Source organism: Lissotriton vulgaris, unplaced genomic scaffold (genome assembly GCF_964263255.1).
Source record: "Lissotriton vulgaris unplaced genomic scaffold, aLisVul1.2 SCAFFOLD_505, whole genome shotgun sequence".
NCBI lineage: Eukaryota > Metazoa > Chordata > Amphibia > Caudata > Salamandridae > Lissotriton > Lissotriton vulgaris.
In genome coordinates this window covers 822415-839130 of record NW_028245465.1, presented here as the reverse complement: position 1 = coordinate 839130, position 16716 = coordinate 822415, and the positions used below count along the sequence as shown (strand labels likewise).

At 44.4% G+C, this 16716-nt stretch overlaps 1 long non-coding RNA gene across 1 annotated transcript in view; it reads right to left on the bottom strand.

Annotated features, from left to right (window-relative positions):
- The window catches only part of LOC147666414 (uncharacterized), a 184987-nt gene extending 175643 nt beyond the window's left edge, over nt 1-9344 (bottom strand). Inside the window, exons 1-2 of the long non-coding RNA XR_015304803.1 lie at nt 9056-9344; nt 1198-1250 (exon numbers count right to left, since the gene is read on the bottom strand). This is a non-coding gene — a long non-coding RNA (uncharacterized LOC147666414). The remainder of the gene's footprint in view (nt 1-1197; nt 1251-9055) is intronic.
- Between the last annotated feature and the right edge of the window lie 7372 nt (nt 9345-16716).

The window sequence follows — 16716 nt, the reverse complement described above, 5'->3', positions numbered from 1 at the left end:
GCAAATTATTTGACATCTGTATGAATTTGAAATAAAATGAAGAGGCCTTGTGGGAAAAAACCCTGCAATCAGGACTCTGCCTCAACTGTAAGTCTAATTTCAACTAAAGTAACTGATGTGGACCAGCTTATTGGTAAAGATGACTGTCTGATGGACGCATGTCTGGCACAGACACTGTTTGATGGAGGTGGGACAGCAGGCACACCAATGTCTGGTGAAGCCTTCTTTGTTGCCACAGTATCTTCCACATGGGGCACAAATGGCAGTAAAACCAAGAGTTGCCTTGCACTTGGCACTGTTTTAGGACCTGTTTCTTGGCACACTGATTGCCAGATGGAGGCAGGGCTACTTGCAATGAAGCTGCTTAATGGTGGTCTGAAGACTGGCTTCCTAACAGTATGTCCAGGCATGAGTTGTGTCACCACAACAGTCCCATGGAAGCCTGGTTGGTACAGTGTCTACATGATGGAAGCATGACTGCTGGTAAAGCTGCTGAAAAACACACCTCAGGCACCAGCAACGTCTGCAGTGCGGTTCCACAGAGTTACAGCTGCTAAATGATGGTGGAGTGCGCTTTGCACTACTTCATGGAAGCATGACTGCTGGTAAAGCTGCTGAAAAACACACCTCAGGCACCAGCAACGTCTGCAGTGCGGTTCCACAGAGTTACAGCTGCTAAATGATGGTGGAGTGCGCTTTGCACTACTTCAGTGGCGGCAACGCAGAATCCTTTTCATCCACCTTTATTAGATAAAAAAGCTATGGAGGTAACTTCTTACGTAACAGAAAAAAACGTGGAAAATACAAAAAAATCAAAAATTTCTTCCGGGGAAAATAAAGAAGGCAGAGCAGAAAATATAGAAGGAATTGCTCAAAAAATATTTCATAAGACTGGAAGCGGTAGTTCTAAACAATCAACCTAGAAACCTCTGTATCATCTCACCTTTGATAACATTATTCCACAACAGTGTCATTACAAACCAGGCCAGACACCTGCACATCTAATTGGATTTCTTTTAATGGCTAATTTTGCGTGTACACTCGCAATTTAAAACCATTACTATATTTATTTTTAAGCACAACCTGACAGAAAGAAAAGTGCTATATAAGCAGCAACAGTGCAGCCTTTGACTGCCCTGACTAAACCTCACTCTACATAGTGCAAAGAAAAAAACAAGTGCTAATATATGTACTTACATGTGGCAGCCATCTTGAAGGCAGCTTCCATTAATGGAGGATAGACTACAAGCCTGAAAGAGAACAAAATAGGATGTATTATACAAAAGAGTAAAAATATATCAAGTGACATATAAAATCGGTAGACTTGTCTATACGTCTCATTGCAGTCTTGTTTTGGGACAGCAGACATATATATATATATATATTTTTAAAGAAAGCCAATCTAGATTTTCATTTTTATCTTGTGACTATTGAAAGAAACATTGCGGGCTTGGACAAAAAGGTAGATTTTTCGCCCCAAAATAAATAAATGTTCTCCATCATGTATTTGGCATAAACAAGGAAAAAGAAAAAAAGAAGGAAACTCTTATTCTTTGCAATGATTTCTATTTTACAAAGGTTAGCAAACAAGGCCTTTATTGCGATGAGTTTTGGTATTGCAATCTGAAGTGGAAAGCAGAATATATCAAAATAAACTGCCTTTGTTTTTCTTTTTTTGGAGATTGCCCATAGCGGCTGTGGTGACCGTAGGATAACAGTAGACTGATTATAATAGAAAAATTGAATTGAAAACCCATGATAGTGGCTTTGAGTTAGATCACCTCCAAACTACGAAAATATGTAAAGGAACTGAACTCCTTCTGTGTGGTTCAAACCATGTTTCCTTACAGCTGGAGGAGAGTCCTGTGCTGCAACCAGACGTTTCAGGTCTTTTTCCATTTCCTTTCACCCCATACACCCTTTTCTACCGACAGTGTTTGAATATTCAGATTTTTCTTTTTTGTTCATAGCTCCTATCTGCCTCCTTCTGTAGCTCGTGCATTGTGCTTCTCTGTAGCCCACCCCCTTCTATGCTGCTTCTTGCATTCCCCCTTTCCCTCTTAGTTTTCCTTCCTAACCTTCTTGTTTCTGGTGCTCCCTCCTCCACTGTTGTTGATCTCAGCATTTCTGCAAACCCCCAACATTTTGTCATGGTTTCCTCTACCGAATCCTTGCTGCATTCCCTAGAGCTGTGTAGCTAAGATTGGCCACAAACCGTAGAAAATGTATTTCTGATACTATTTCAAGGCGTGGCATACGCACACAGTAACAAATGTTACTCATGATGCCTTACCAGAGTAACACACCAAAATATTTCTTGGGATTCTAATATTATGAACATAGATTAGCCCATCTTATGATCCCTTATAATCATTTGAAGAGACAGTGTGTAGTTGATCAAATCATGATACTGAACGTCAATGCTACCTTGATTTTCAAGACTAGTATAGCGAGCTCATGCTTGCATTCGCCGGCCACTGTCACGAAGCGCAGGCGTTAGCTGGCATTAAACCTGCTACTGCTTATAAGTCATAACTGTGCTTATGTTTGGTCCCACTTTTCAAGGAAAAGATTAACAAGGCTGTATACTTTTATTAGCTACTCAGGCCACTAATAGAAGACAGTGTGAGCTTAGAGCAACAAAATGCATTTCCAAGATAGACGTGCACTGGATCCATCCTTGATTAGAATACTCTGCGTGGGCGTTCAGGAAGCTGCAGAGTGGCACGCAGATCTCTAATGTGAGAATGTTCCAGAAGAGCACCTCCCCACATTCCGCCATTCGATGCGCACGCAGCATCATGCGCGTATCTGAGAACATTCCAGACCACAGCTAAAATACTGCCTGCCATGAATAGCCAATTGGGCTCTGGTCAATAAGTCAGACAATCATACTTAATATACTAATCCCTTTTTGTTGTCTCCGGCAAATGAGAAGGTCATACCCTCCTGTACTAGGACATTGGATGATTCAAGCCGAAACCTATATTTGCCTGTAGCCCTTTACCCTTTTTTATTCGCTGGGCGGGGAGAGTTCAGGTGCAGCTGAATACTTTAAGCTGTATTAGCAAATTGTTTCTGGAACTCTTTGAGCAGTATCTATGGAAAATAACAATGATTTTCATTGGAATTCGGCTTTCTTACCCTTCATACAACCTCCGATTTGGGCCACTGTTAGTTAGCAGTAAGCTAGACCCTTATATGTATTGCTTTTTAGTTAAGAATCACTATGACAACAGAACATACGTTTGTAACTTCCAAAGGGAGGAACTCTGATTTTTTTTCTCTTGGTCATGGACAATGTGTACATCAGATTTGCTGATTTTCCAAATTGCCTCTGGAAACCAATTTTTTATTAAGATAGAAATGGCCATTTAGACTTATTCTAGAAGTTTCCACCAACAAAGGGTCATTCTCTACTAAAATTTGGAAATGTGTCCGTTCTGGAACATTCTCATCAACTTCATAGCACACCCGCTTGAGGTATACCCAACAAGACTGCAGTAGACTCCTGCCTCCGTGCAGCACTTTACATCTCAAATGTTTATGTGATGATGAATTGTGTCAGAAAGAATGTCCAACTGTATAGACAGTTGCTTGGATCACACATACAACACTTTGATTCCGTCCAAATGTGCCAAAATGGCTTTCGGTTGATATAAGGACAATAGAAATGGTACATTTGATTAGCGAGGATCCTCGTTATAAGGACACAGGCCCCTTCCACGATTTTGTTGAGAACTTTCAGTACAAAAACGAATGAAAGTTGTAAAATCTCTTCATATAGCGCTGTGAGTGCAGTGGATAAATGATTATGGGTTCTAGCTCTTTTCTACAGCCTGCCATACTAGATTTTTGTCTCCACTCTTTTACTTCCATTATCATCAAAGTAGCTGTGATAAACACAAAACTAAGGTTATTTTGGTGATTTTGTATTTACTCTACAAAATTGTAGAATTACACAGTCTTGCAAACAAACTGTTAATGTGCAGACGTGCCGATGATTGGTATTCCAATGATTTAACCGGAGCCCTGTTGGTTCCCTGGACTCCTAAGTATATTGGGGCGCACACTGAGAGATGAAAAGGAGTATGGAAGGGAAGGCAGAGGCCACTTGAGGGTGCAGGCTTACCACTTTGCTTTTGGCCCAAAAAAAAAAAAACAAGGGCCCGAATAGAACGATCAAAGTGCATTGAGGTGCCAGTATCCCATCAAGAGTTCCGTTTATGAGGATTACCAAAAAAAATAAAAAAAATAAAAAAATGTGCAGACGTGCGCACAAGCATATTCCTGTGATAATTATATTTCTATGCTCTTGTTTTACACTGGGCTTCAAATCTAACCTACAGATCGTTGGGAGCTTTCACCATGGAAATGTTTGTATTTAAAAAAATACACCTTTTTAGGCACATTTCTTTGATAAGTGCAACAGATGTGAGAAGCAATATTTGACTAGAATTCCCCTATACGCTGTTCTCAGTCGTTGAGTCTGTTGTAGGTGATATCTTTTATAAGAGCTGCAAAAACGCATGCTTGACACATTGGCTGGCTGCCCCCAGCGATGCTAACAATGTACACACATGCACACCCTGCGAGAAGTGTTCGCTTAGAGGGCCTTGTGATCTAGGGGTGAACGCTGCTCCCAAGTCGCTGCTCATTCATTCACAGACTCTTTCACAAACGTAGGCAATTTTTTCGCATCAGTCACAAAATCCCACTCGAAGAGCGTGAACTGAGGACCAAATGCGAAATCAACCCACCCTAACTGTGTTTTAGCATTCCCAGTTAGGTTTTCTGTTTAAAGAGAAAAAACGAGGTTTTCGACCGAGAGAATCTGTCCATAAGAATATACATTTACCACCAAACACATCAACTTTGCTTGCTTTAAAGTGGAATGCCTACTTCAGCAACAGAAACACATACTCCAAATGCTATAAATAAATACAGCCTATTTCTTTTACTGCTCCTTGAGGGGTGGCATGTCCACCCCCCCCCCCCCCCCCCACGTCAGGCTTTGGCAGGATTCTAATATTGAACCTGGTACACATTGTTCATGCCGTAGTATCCAAAAATGACAATTCTGGTGAGTGAATTTTATTTGCCCACACCTGGGACAATCACATTAATCATTATGGAGCGTTATTTTTTTATCAATGTGAAAATAATGTGGTTATTATGACAACCTCGAAATAAATTGGACCACCAAATGATTGACTATCACACTGAGCTATTCACACAAACACATACGCAGAAATGAGAATAAACATAGCTTCCCCAGTAAATCCAGATATCATGACTATGTTTTGTAATCCGCTTTAAACAGGCTTATACAAAAGAAGTGCCAATCCACTGTGTACTTCACTCTACTTCCCTGTTCAGTGAGGGAGGGGTGCATGACTAGGCGACTGGTGCATTCTCCTCTAACCATGATCCGTGAAATGCATGGGATATTCGACTGGCACCTATACCACACATTGATTTACGTGGCATATGATGCCATGTAGACACCACACCTTCCCCGCAGAAGGGTCCTGGCGGTGTAACCTTTGCTGCATCATCTAACTAAGGGATGGCCAGCTTCTACTCCTTCGTGCAATGCAAGACTGTTCCTGGTGGAATCCGCGTCCATCTCCACAGCTGGGGATAAGGCACCTGTGCCCTTTCAATGGTGCAGTGTTTGAGGTTGTGTCAACATCACTTCTAAATTAGTACATATGTACCACAGAAATAACAAATGTGTACTTCTACATGTATCTTGGTGGATCGGGCCCATTGTGTATAGATACTTACACAAACATACTATGATTTTCGATATCTTAAGCTATGAAAGCAAACATAAGATTACACTTGTACATTATCTTCATTTCTACAAACACAGGGATTAGAGAGCAGGCGCTCAATTATACACTGAACATGCCTTCCACAGCTCAAATGGAGCACACACCCAACTCATTTGGCTGCAGGCAATTTAGTTGGAGGTCGCTGCTTTACAAGCTCTATGAGGGGATTGGTACCAAGCAGTACAGGAGACATGCCCTCTGGCAGCAGCTCCCTGTCTTCTGTCTGCATCCAAGCCCGCTGAGCTCTTAGCCCTGGCAGGATCGCCACGTGAGCGAGCCTTGCCGCATGTCTAGTGGTGGCAACGCCCAACACGCCCATCCCCATGTCTGCAGAGGGGCTGTGCCATTCCAACACAGCCTTTTTAACTGCTGTCAGAAATAGGCTAGAGCAGCTCATCAGAAAATAATGCACAGAGGGTGCTCAGTAGGCAGCATCCAGATGTGGGGTGAAGGAAGTACTGCACAATTCTAACAATACTTCATACCCATAAGTGTTGTCTTTCCCGGTCTTAATCCCATCATGCAAAGAACTTCACCATCAGTTGACAACTGACCCTTATTTGCTCCTCCAAGGTGCCACACTTGATGTAAATCTCAATGTTCACCACCTGAGATGTTCATTACAAGGATTGTCCCTCATCAGTCACCAAAAGCAGTGTTACTCACCACTGACCACCATACAGCTTCATTATAGAAGATGCTTTCTCACCAGTGACCAACACACCAGCCTCTTTCGAAGGAGTGGCCGATAGCAGCGACCGAGACACAGCTTCTTTAGAAGAGGCGGCCCTCAGCAGTAATCGACACAGAGCCTTCTTAGAAGCAGTGGCCCTCACTATCAACCACAAGTCATCCCCCACCACTGATCTCAGCAAAGCTTCAGTAGAAGAGGTGACCCTCCCTAGTAAATAAAATGTGTCTCATAGCTGACTGCCTCAAAAATTCATTTTTAAAGGCTGTCTTCTCCTCTGATGCCCATTGAGGTTTGTTACATAAAATATGCCCTTCACCACTGTTCACTACAGATCTTAGTCGGAGATGTGGCCCTTAACAGTGACAAGTTGTTGCTCACCATTAATGGCCACAGATTATTCGTTATGGGGTGGCTCTCTATACCAGGTCTTCATTAGGAGACGCCTGTGACCTCTACATCTCTTTTCATCAACACCATCACCATGAGGGCTGTCCCTCAGCTCTCGCTAGTGTGTCACTGTGCACCTCCAAGAGTTTTTTTATGGGAGGTGTCTCACACCACTGGAGCTTCATTGTGGGAGAAGTTCCCTTCCACCAGATCTCTAGTGTAAGCGGTACCCGGCCACGAGACCTTCGTTGTGAGAGGTGTCCTTTACCACGAGGTCGCCATTGTGAGGAGTGCCACTCTGATAAGGCTTTATTGTGGAAAATGTGCCTCACCGGTTTTAAATTTTGAAGTGACATGACAAAATAACTCAATGAAAAGACTCCTTCCTCGCTGGAAAGCTGCTGCCCTTACTTTACACTCCTTTTTTTCATGCACTTTTTTGAGCCAACGCACCCTATTGCTCTGAGGTTTCAGGAAAAAAAAGATGGAGGACGAAAAACCTTTAACAAGAAAATGGAGATGCGCCACAACAGCCTATTAGACATGAGGGTGCCTCAGAAGTAAAGAATGCTACCAACGAAAAGCATGAACCAGGCATTTCAGACCGTCTATGTGCATTTCATCCAAACATATGAATTGTTTGTATAGAAAGATTAACACCAGATTGCCAATAATGATATTAAAAAATATATATGTCGGAGCATGGCTACTTTCATACAGACATATTATGCTACTTTTTATTAACCAAGTGGATAATTACAAAATCTAAAAAATACAAATGCAATTTATCAAGACTATCCAAATGTATAATTTCCAGGTCCTTCGCACTTTACTCTGATGATGTTAATCCTGGATATTTGAGCTGGTTTCCATCTCTAATAGATATTATCCGATATCTATCTTTTAAGGGAAGTACGCATTTCTTAATAGAAAATCACACTCAGACTCACTATGCACTACAAAAAGCACATTCATGCCATTAACATACATCTCTACATTCTTGTGCGATTGGTAGGAAACATGACGAGGAATTCCTACACTATTGGAAACAAGAAATATTCTAAAAGTAGAGGATGAACCAGTGAAAAGTGACTACAATGGCGTGTACAAAAATAGTCGTTAATAACCCAGGAGAAGAGATTCTGCCAAGTAGAAAAGGGCTCGAAAGCATCTCTTGCAAGCCGAGGGCTGCCTCGCAGGACTAGGCCAATCTCTGACATGTCTGTGAAGGTGTTGTATCAAAGACTGACTAGCGAGCTTTACTTGTCCCCTTTGTGGGGTGGGGGGCGCATAATTCATTCATAGATTACAAAAGTGCTTGGAAGATTTTTATGTCCCCTTGTAGCGAGGAGTTGAGTGGTCAATGCAATTCTTTCCTGCACTAAACTGATGCACCACATGCAAGCCTGGATATTACCAGGGAATATACAATGTTAACACAATGCATAGCCGTTTTTTTTTTTTGCTCTTGTGTTTCTGATGGCGGATGATGCTGTAACACATGTTTTACTTTAAAGATTAGAAAAGTAGTCCATTTACACCTTTCTGGTTCTTCTGGGGTGGGGAAGGTGTGCTTCCTTAAAAGTATCTCGCATTGTTGTCATCTATAGGGTAGCAGACTGGCATCGGTGAGCATTCCATGTTGTGGGGAAGAGATCAGAGGCATTCTTGGGTGGTGGGGTGGGGTGGGGTGTGAAGGAACAGCTGTCTTGCATTTCCTATAGATGCGTGTGAGTTGGTTGAGGCTGCAACACATCTCAGGTATGTTCCTACTGACGGACAGCGAACGCCACTTGCGTTTCTTGGTCTTTCTTTGTATTTGGAGGGGCGGGAGTTGTAGTATAGAGCACTGTTTCTTAATATTCCTACTAAAAATGCAACTTGCATTTACTTTTTGTCTTTAACAAGTGTTTCAGCATCACTCCCCCCACGCATTAAACCTTTCCCGTCGAGTGACAGGAGGTTTAAGCCAGTTGGCGGTATTTTAGGATTATAATGCCCTCCCCCTTTTCCCACACACATTGTATTGCCATTCTCGGAGTTAGAACAAGGCAGATTGGAAGGAGCCCGGTGTGCCCCCCCTGGCGCTCACCACTAAGGTACAACGATAGTGGGGAATGATGGCCAGACTCACCTGTCAGAAGGAGCAGCAGGGCAGTCCTCCCTGGCACCAGCAGGGCACGGCGATGGCAGCAGTAAGAGTTCACGTGGAGATCAGCAGCGGTAGGCGCGTGGGGGGCAGCACCAGGGGGGCACGCCGGGTCAGAGAATGCCTGAGCACTCAGTGCACCTTGGAGGGAGAGCTCGGCGCAGCATGCACAGCACAGGGAGCAGGGTGGATCTCTTGCACCAAGGGGGCACACCTTCTTATGCACACCTCAGCAGCAAGCATCAGAGGACTCTCCCTGCCCTGCAGCGCCCGCACCTCACTGTAGAGCGCAGCGGCATGCACTGGCAGCCCTGCTGCATAAAGAGCCACACCCTGCAGTGCATCGAGAGATCAGCAGCACGGGTGCAGCTGGAGGCCAGCACCGGGGGATCCGCCCTGCAGCGCCCTGCCAGCAGAGGATGCACGCAGCACTGAAGCCGAGGGATCGTGCACCGACCGCACTGGAAGCTTCACTGACAGCCCAGCGTCAGAGGACGCCCCATTGTACCGCGGCCGCAGCATCACCGGACCCACCCCGCAGTGAGCAGTGAGCAGGCACTGGCACCGCTGCCCACGCAGCAGCACGTCCCACGCCCTGCACTGACAGCTCTGCAGCCCAGGGCAGGGGGGATTTGTAGTACCGCGGACGGCACCATTCTGCAGAGGCAGGGAGGAGGGGCCACGCTCTCGCGGCCCCTCTGCCAATAAACCCTCGTGGTCTCTCCCGCCCCCTCCCCGGCGCGAGGTCGGGCTTCTCTTCGCTGTGTCATGCTGCTGGGCGGTGGAACGCGGCCCGGCGGGCACGTGCGCTGCCCGCACCGGGGACAGCCCGGCTGTACCAACCCCGCGCGGAGGGGGGTGTACGCTCGTGTCTGAGGGGTGGGCATAGGCAGGTGCGGTGGATGGAGGAGGTGCAGGTGGGTGGAGAAGGGGGGAGGGGGGGTAATCGTGTCCCTCCGTCCCTAGCTGAGGGAGAAGGAATCCCCGCTCCCACGCACGGAGCATGGAAGCATTCCACCCTGAAGGGCAACGGGTGCTTATGGGCGGGTGGGAATGGGCCGATTCCCTGCCCTGGTTTACAGACACTAATAATCACTGGCTGCTTCCTCGCACCCAGGGTAAGATGTTTGCAATTTGAAAGTGAGGGAGTGAACAAATTCCTTACTCGTCTCTTGGCATGTAATATATGGCATGTTGGGGTATGTATTGTACCGCCGCGTCCACATTTACCCTTACGTTTCCCTCCAAACTGCTTTGAGGCAGGTGAACTCCCTGTGATGCCACCATGACCCATACCCCCTTCTTTCTTTGTCTGGGGGTTAACAGGAGCGCTAATGACAGCTCTCCCGTGTAACCCCTTCTCCCCCTGTGGAATTGTGACGAAAGCCACGCTTCTCTGAGGGAGGGGTACACGAGTGGTAAGAGCATGGAAATGAGATGGCCCCAGGAGCGCCACTAAGTGAGAGAGAGTCATTCCCTAGTGCACGGGCCTCATACATGGTCAGAAAGCTCAATACAACACCAGTACAGTACTGTACACCCAGGGGTGGAAGGGAATGGATTGGTGGAGACAGGTAGCCTCAGTTCCTGTTGCAGAGAGGGATGGGTACGGTCTATGTACCCCCTCCCTTTTTTAATGATGGATGGGTGACTGGCTGGGTAGGTGACCCCTGATCCCTCTGCTATGGTGTTGGACAGATGCTTGTAGCTGAGGGGTGTGGCATGTGCCCCACTGCGTGCACAGTTCTCATAATGCGTCATCACACACTACGTCCTTTCCTGAAATGGTGATGTGCAGCTGGTGACTCAAAGCATGCTCATGATGACGGCCTCAGAGATCGTCATAGCTCTGGAAGAATCTGTAAAACATGACATCAGTTCTTCCGAGAGGAGGGTGCAGTCATGCTCCGAGCACCCACACTTCCGCTTCAGGTGACACTGCAGGGGCTTCTCAGTATGGCAGTGCATCATTGACATCTCTAGCAGTATTCTCCTCCAGAGGGCTTCTATGCCTTTAACAGCACTTTTAACCCATTGGCTGTTCGGGAGTCTGTTCTCTCCTTTGCCAGACACCTTTTCCAATGTTTGCACAGACCTCTATATGCATTGAAGGGGCGTTTCCTTTTCCATTTGTGCTTTGGGCCCATGACGTATATACACATCGTAAGGCTGTTCTCAGTTGCACATTTTATCAGCTACATCTATGTCATTAGGACTGTCAAGGGCTTAACCCTTCAATTTCTGTAGCAGAGATCGAAGTGTTGTGGATAAGACTGGAGAATACATTGCGCCACCTAAGAATCAAGCTCTGCTCACTTGTGGCGTTGGGTAGCTCCATTGATGGATTCTGTGAGCAGGGACAGAGCAATTGTGAAATTGCAGTAGCTTTGCTGATCACACCTTCCTTGCATCACTTGCAATGATTATAAGGCTCCACTAGACTGAATGCCACTTCTTTAATAAAGGAAAGCTTTAACTCTTTGACAGTGTCAAACACAGAGTAACACAATGTGTTGACGCGTATCTCAGGAAAATACGTAGATATTCAAATAATCCTTTCTAAAGTGCAGAAAAACACAAACATATTTACCTGGCTTATAGAGTAGTAGGTTGTCTCCTGGTTTGTCCTTAATCCCTTGTGGAAAAACGTTCCAGTAACAAAGTAGAGGTTACTGGATCAACATACCACTCCGAATTTGGGACTATATGTTTAAACCGAATTCTGAATGCAAGAGTCCACAACATTTTCTTCTTGAATGTAAATCTTGACTCAACACAATATCTACCACCTGCAGCTGGCCCTCCTTGAGTACGTTGAAGTGCTGTGTTTCAATCACACAATGAAAGTTTGTTGACATCCAGGTGGTCATACACTGGAGCTCATGTTCAGACATGACTTTGAAAGGATGCAGCTAATAGTTTATCCATAACTATGGTCAGATTGCTTCATCAACCACCATCTCTGATTGTCCATCTCTGATTGTTCAGCCACCATCTCTGATTGTCAGCCACCATCTCTGATTTGAAGTACTACCTACACTCCTTCAATAGCCCCCAGCATGGACCCATTATATTCAGACCTCTATATGAAGGCAGCAGCGTTGAATTTCAGCATAATCCAAGGTGCGATTAATCCAGTAAAACATGCCAGGACCACTCCTTGGCAACACATCCAATGCTGTTGAGAGAGTTGAAAGAGGTTTTGATTAAGTCAATAATTTTGGTATCTTTATAGTGGGTGTAGAAATGTGTAACGCAAATGATTCAAATAAACTGATCACAAAATATTGTATTTAAATTATGGGAGCTGTAACCCACATACATCGAGTTTGGCAGAACAAAACGGAAATAGCGGCAAACCTGCTTCATCCAAGTGTCTCACTGGTTGCCTTTTTTGCCTGCCTATATCACAGTTTCATTTTCACTTCACAAAACTGTGCCTTCTCACACACCCAAAGCACTGCACACTAGCCTATTGTGCCTGCAGACAGAATGGAACCGGGAGATGGATGTAGGAAATTCCAGATACTTCTGTGGGGGGAAGCCTCCATTAGTTTCTCCCACTTCAAAAGCGGCACCAGTTATACAAATAGGATCCTCAGACCCACTCTTCAGTTCACTTCTGGATCTGCAGAAGGACTCTCAGAGGACTGCCTGTGGTCTGCTGTGTACTTCAAAGGAGTGTCTTGCTGCGTGAAAGAGGACTGCCCTGCATCCTGAAGCCTCCTCTGTGCCCCCAGAAGACTGCCGTGCTACTTGAGACATGCTTTTCTGCTTGAACCCAGGAATTCCAGAGTGATTCCAAGGGCTAGTTGGATAGCCTTCTGATCAGAGTCTTAGGGACAGAAATAGCCCGAAACATCTTGAACCTGCGCACTGACCCACCCTGAGTGAGTCCTGACCTACCAATTGGTGCCCCTCCTGTCATGCACCCTTGATAGTTGTGCTAAAAGTGCCCAGATAGTCCAAATCAAAACTTGGGACTTAGAAAATGTTTTGCCAAAAAAAGCTCTGAGAACCAAGAGGAGACATGGTTCGCCCAAGGTGCATTGCCGGTTAGTCTGGCTCTGCAGAAGCTCCCTCTATGTTCTGTGTAGCAGCAAATCCTGTTGAGTGGCTCCTCGCAGAAGGAGCATCTGGCCTCGAGGAGCCCTTGTTCTCCAGTAGGACGAAACTGCAGGCTGCAGTTTCGTCCTACTGGAGATTTTCATGCTGGTGGTTTCGTGCACTTTCGTCCTACTGGAGATTTTCAACTTCCAAAAAAGAGACCAAGTCTGAACATAGGAATCTTCACCACGACTTTGTCTAGCGGCTTCCCGACAATGACGCCCCCTTCTCGGACACAGCCAGCTGCCATGCCCCGCTGAACACTTACCTTCTCAGACATTTTTCTTCAAAATTTCTTCTAAGTCTGAATATAAGCAGAGACTGGGCCCAACCCTCTTCATGGAAGCCAATCCGTGATTCATCGCTGTTGGCCATAACTTTTGACTTTGTCCCAGTCTTGCGCGACTAGATGTCCACAGTTGGCTCTTTAATCTTTTAGGCACTATATTGAACTTAAAGTGTTTGAAAAATTAATTCAGAACAGATTGAGCCACCCCACCCTGACATTCATCAAACTGAGAGCAACGGGATACAAAGAAATAACACAGAGTCATTTCCACTTACCATCTCTTTCAATTATGCAGAAGTGGAACTGGCCATTCTTGAAAGTTCTAATGCTAAAGCCCCTGGGCCGGACGGAATACCAATAGATTTATTTAAAGACAACATCAAACTGTGGGCACCAATTGTTACAAACGTCCTTAACTCCTATGCTCACACAGGATTCCCTGAAACTTGGCAAGAAGCCATCATAATACCAATCTTTAAAAAAGGGGAAAGAATGGACCCAAAGTGTTACAGACCCATTTCTTTGCTGGACTCCATGATGAAGGTGGCGGGGAGAGTCTTGCTGAATCAACTGCAGATTTGGGCCCAGGCAAATAACACCTTATCCAAATTTCAATATGGATTTGTCTCTGGCCTTGGGACAGTGGAACAATGCCTCAACTTAGCTTTGATTACCGATAAATATGTGACGGCCAAAGGGTGTAATTTATATATGACCTTTGTGGACTTAAGCTCTGCTTTTGACTGCCTTAACCACTCTATACTGTGGTCTACCCTTACCGCCATGGGAGTTGATCCCAACATACTTGCTTTCATAAAAGAATTGTATCGTGGAGCTGGGGCCAAGGTTCGCTACGGCAAGGATGGGAGTTGCACGAGCAAATTCCCCATCAAAAAGGGGGTTAGACAGGGTTGCATCCTCGCCCCTTTTCTTTTTAATTTATATATAAACAGCGTCGCCGACTGCCTCGCAAAATTGAACGTTGACTACCCTAAAATAAAAGGCCTGGCAGTTCCAATTCTCTTATATGCGGACGACGCCGTTATCATGTCAAGGACACAATTAGGGCTACAAAAAGCACTGTCAGCCTTCTCAACATTTATGGGCGAGAGAGGTCTAAAGATCAACGTAAGTAAAACATTTACTATGTGTTGTAGTAAAAAGAAGAAGACTTCATGCAACACGTTCATTAACGCATCCAAGATCTCTCTCACAAAAACTTTTACTTACTTGGGCATACTCTTCAATAGCAAAGGGTCATGGAAAAATGCTATTCATACCCGCAACTTGGCTTTCATAAGACAAATTGGAGCCCTAAAGAAATTTGCCACAAAACTAGGTGGGAAACCGGTAGGGATCCTGTTGGATATATTTGTAGCTAAGTGTGTTTCCACTGCAACATATGGGGCTGGAATCTGGGGTCTGGCGGATTGTGGAGAGATACAAACCAGCGAGAATGCATTCTTAAAATACCTGCTGGCTGTGCCACGATCAACCTCCACCACAGTCTGCCACAACGAGCTTGCCCGTGTACATATCTCGGACACAATTAAAACCGCACCAATTCTTTTATGGCACAAAATATGGACCTCGGAAAAAACTGTGCTAAACCGAGATGTGATCATGGACTGCATGGCCTCAAGTGACTCAAGAAAAATATCCTGGCTCGCTTACGTGCGGAAATTCCTAACATCTTTGGATTTAGCTGATTTATATGCCAATCCGACCTTATGCACAACTATTCTAAAAAAGGACCTTAAGGCCCGCTGTTTAGGTTTACTCGAAGACAGGCGCTCTTATATTGAAGGTAACAAACTATCGATCGCCCATCACAAGCTCCTTCTTCATGATGTTGGCATTCCCTCCTATCTTTCTCCGCATATTCCAACCTATACGAGAATGTTGCTAACAAGGATGAGGACAGAGTGTTTCTACCGCCTATTAACATTTCCCACCACAAATGACTGGTCCACTAATCTGGTGGTCTGTCCTTGTGACAATACCTCTAAGCAATCCAATATCCACGTCCTTTTATTCTGCAAATATTATGATTGGGGTAGAAAGAAGCATCTCCTACCACTTTTGAAACAATGGGGTCTAAGACAGTGCAGACCAGCCTTACTCAAGCTCTATATGCTCGAAGATGAACATACCATTACTGTAGCTGCTAGCTTTTTGAAATTTGCAGTAAGGTGCAGAGCATCTATGAATTGATTGTCCTCTGAATTTGATATATCTTTTTTAAAAAAAAAAAAACTTTTAAAAGTCATTTCTCATTGTTTATGTCTAATTTAATACTAGGTCTGAGTTAAATTCTTTTTATCATGCTGTATTAAAATGTGCTTTTATGATTTTCCTTGCTAAAATCGAATAAAGCTACTTTTTGAATTGAATTGAATTAATTCATAACTCTGATTCAGCTGATAAGATTTTTTTAGTTTTTGGTGTCAATTTATTACAATTTCCTCTATTTTTCCAAATTTGTGTGGGATTTTTCTTGTGTTTTTTTTACTTTATTGCTATTTCTGTGCTGCATAAATACTTAACACATTGCCTCTTAGTTAAGCCTGACTGCTTTAGTGCTAAGCTACTAGAGGGTTTAGAACAGGTTCATTTAGTGTTTTATTTTTATTAGTGGTTAACCCTGGCAAGGACTGCAGCTTGTTCATAAGTAGGGTTTCAACACCTCTCAGCAAGCAACCCAATTTCTCACTATCAGGAAATTCAAAGTACTGTGTTCACAAGTGCCCCTCTATTGCCTTTTTGGCTTTTGTCAAGTTCTGGCTACTTTTTCTGAAACTGGTGGTTTTACAAAACCTGGAATTGTTTATGTGCCTGTAATTAGCTTGATGACTCCAGGTTATAGATATGTAAATAAAGGAATAAGTTAACTAAATGAATCCATAGATTTCATTGGCAGCTGAATTATTTCCGTTTACAAAAATCTGTCTCCTCTCTTAGGGCAGATGTATCAAAGAATGCCTCCCATTCTGATTTTGTTTGGAAGGGCAATGATACACACAGGCCTTCGTTTTTTGTTAAATGTCTATCCCTCCTGATTGTCTGTGAGGAACTCTGGGCTATTCCTATGTCTCAACTTCTCTCCAGGGGGACGGGGCCTTAAGACCTTTGATAAAATGGTGAAAGGACAGGATCCAGGTTGCCAGTATTGTCAACTCTCCCTCTTGAATTTCTTAGAACATTTTTTTCATTCCCTGCCTCTATTTCTTACATCCATTGCTTGCCAGGT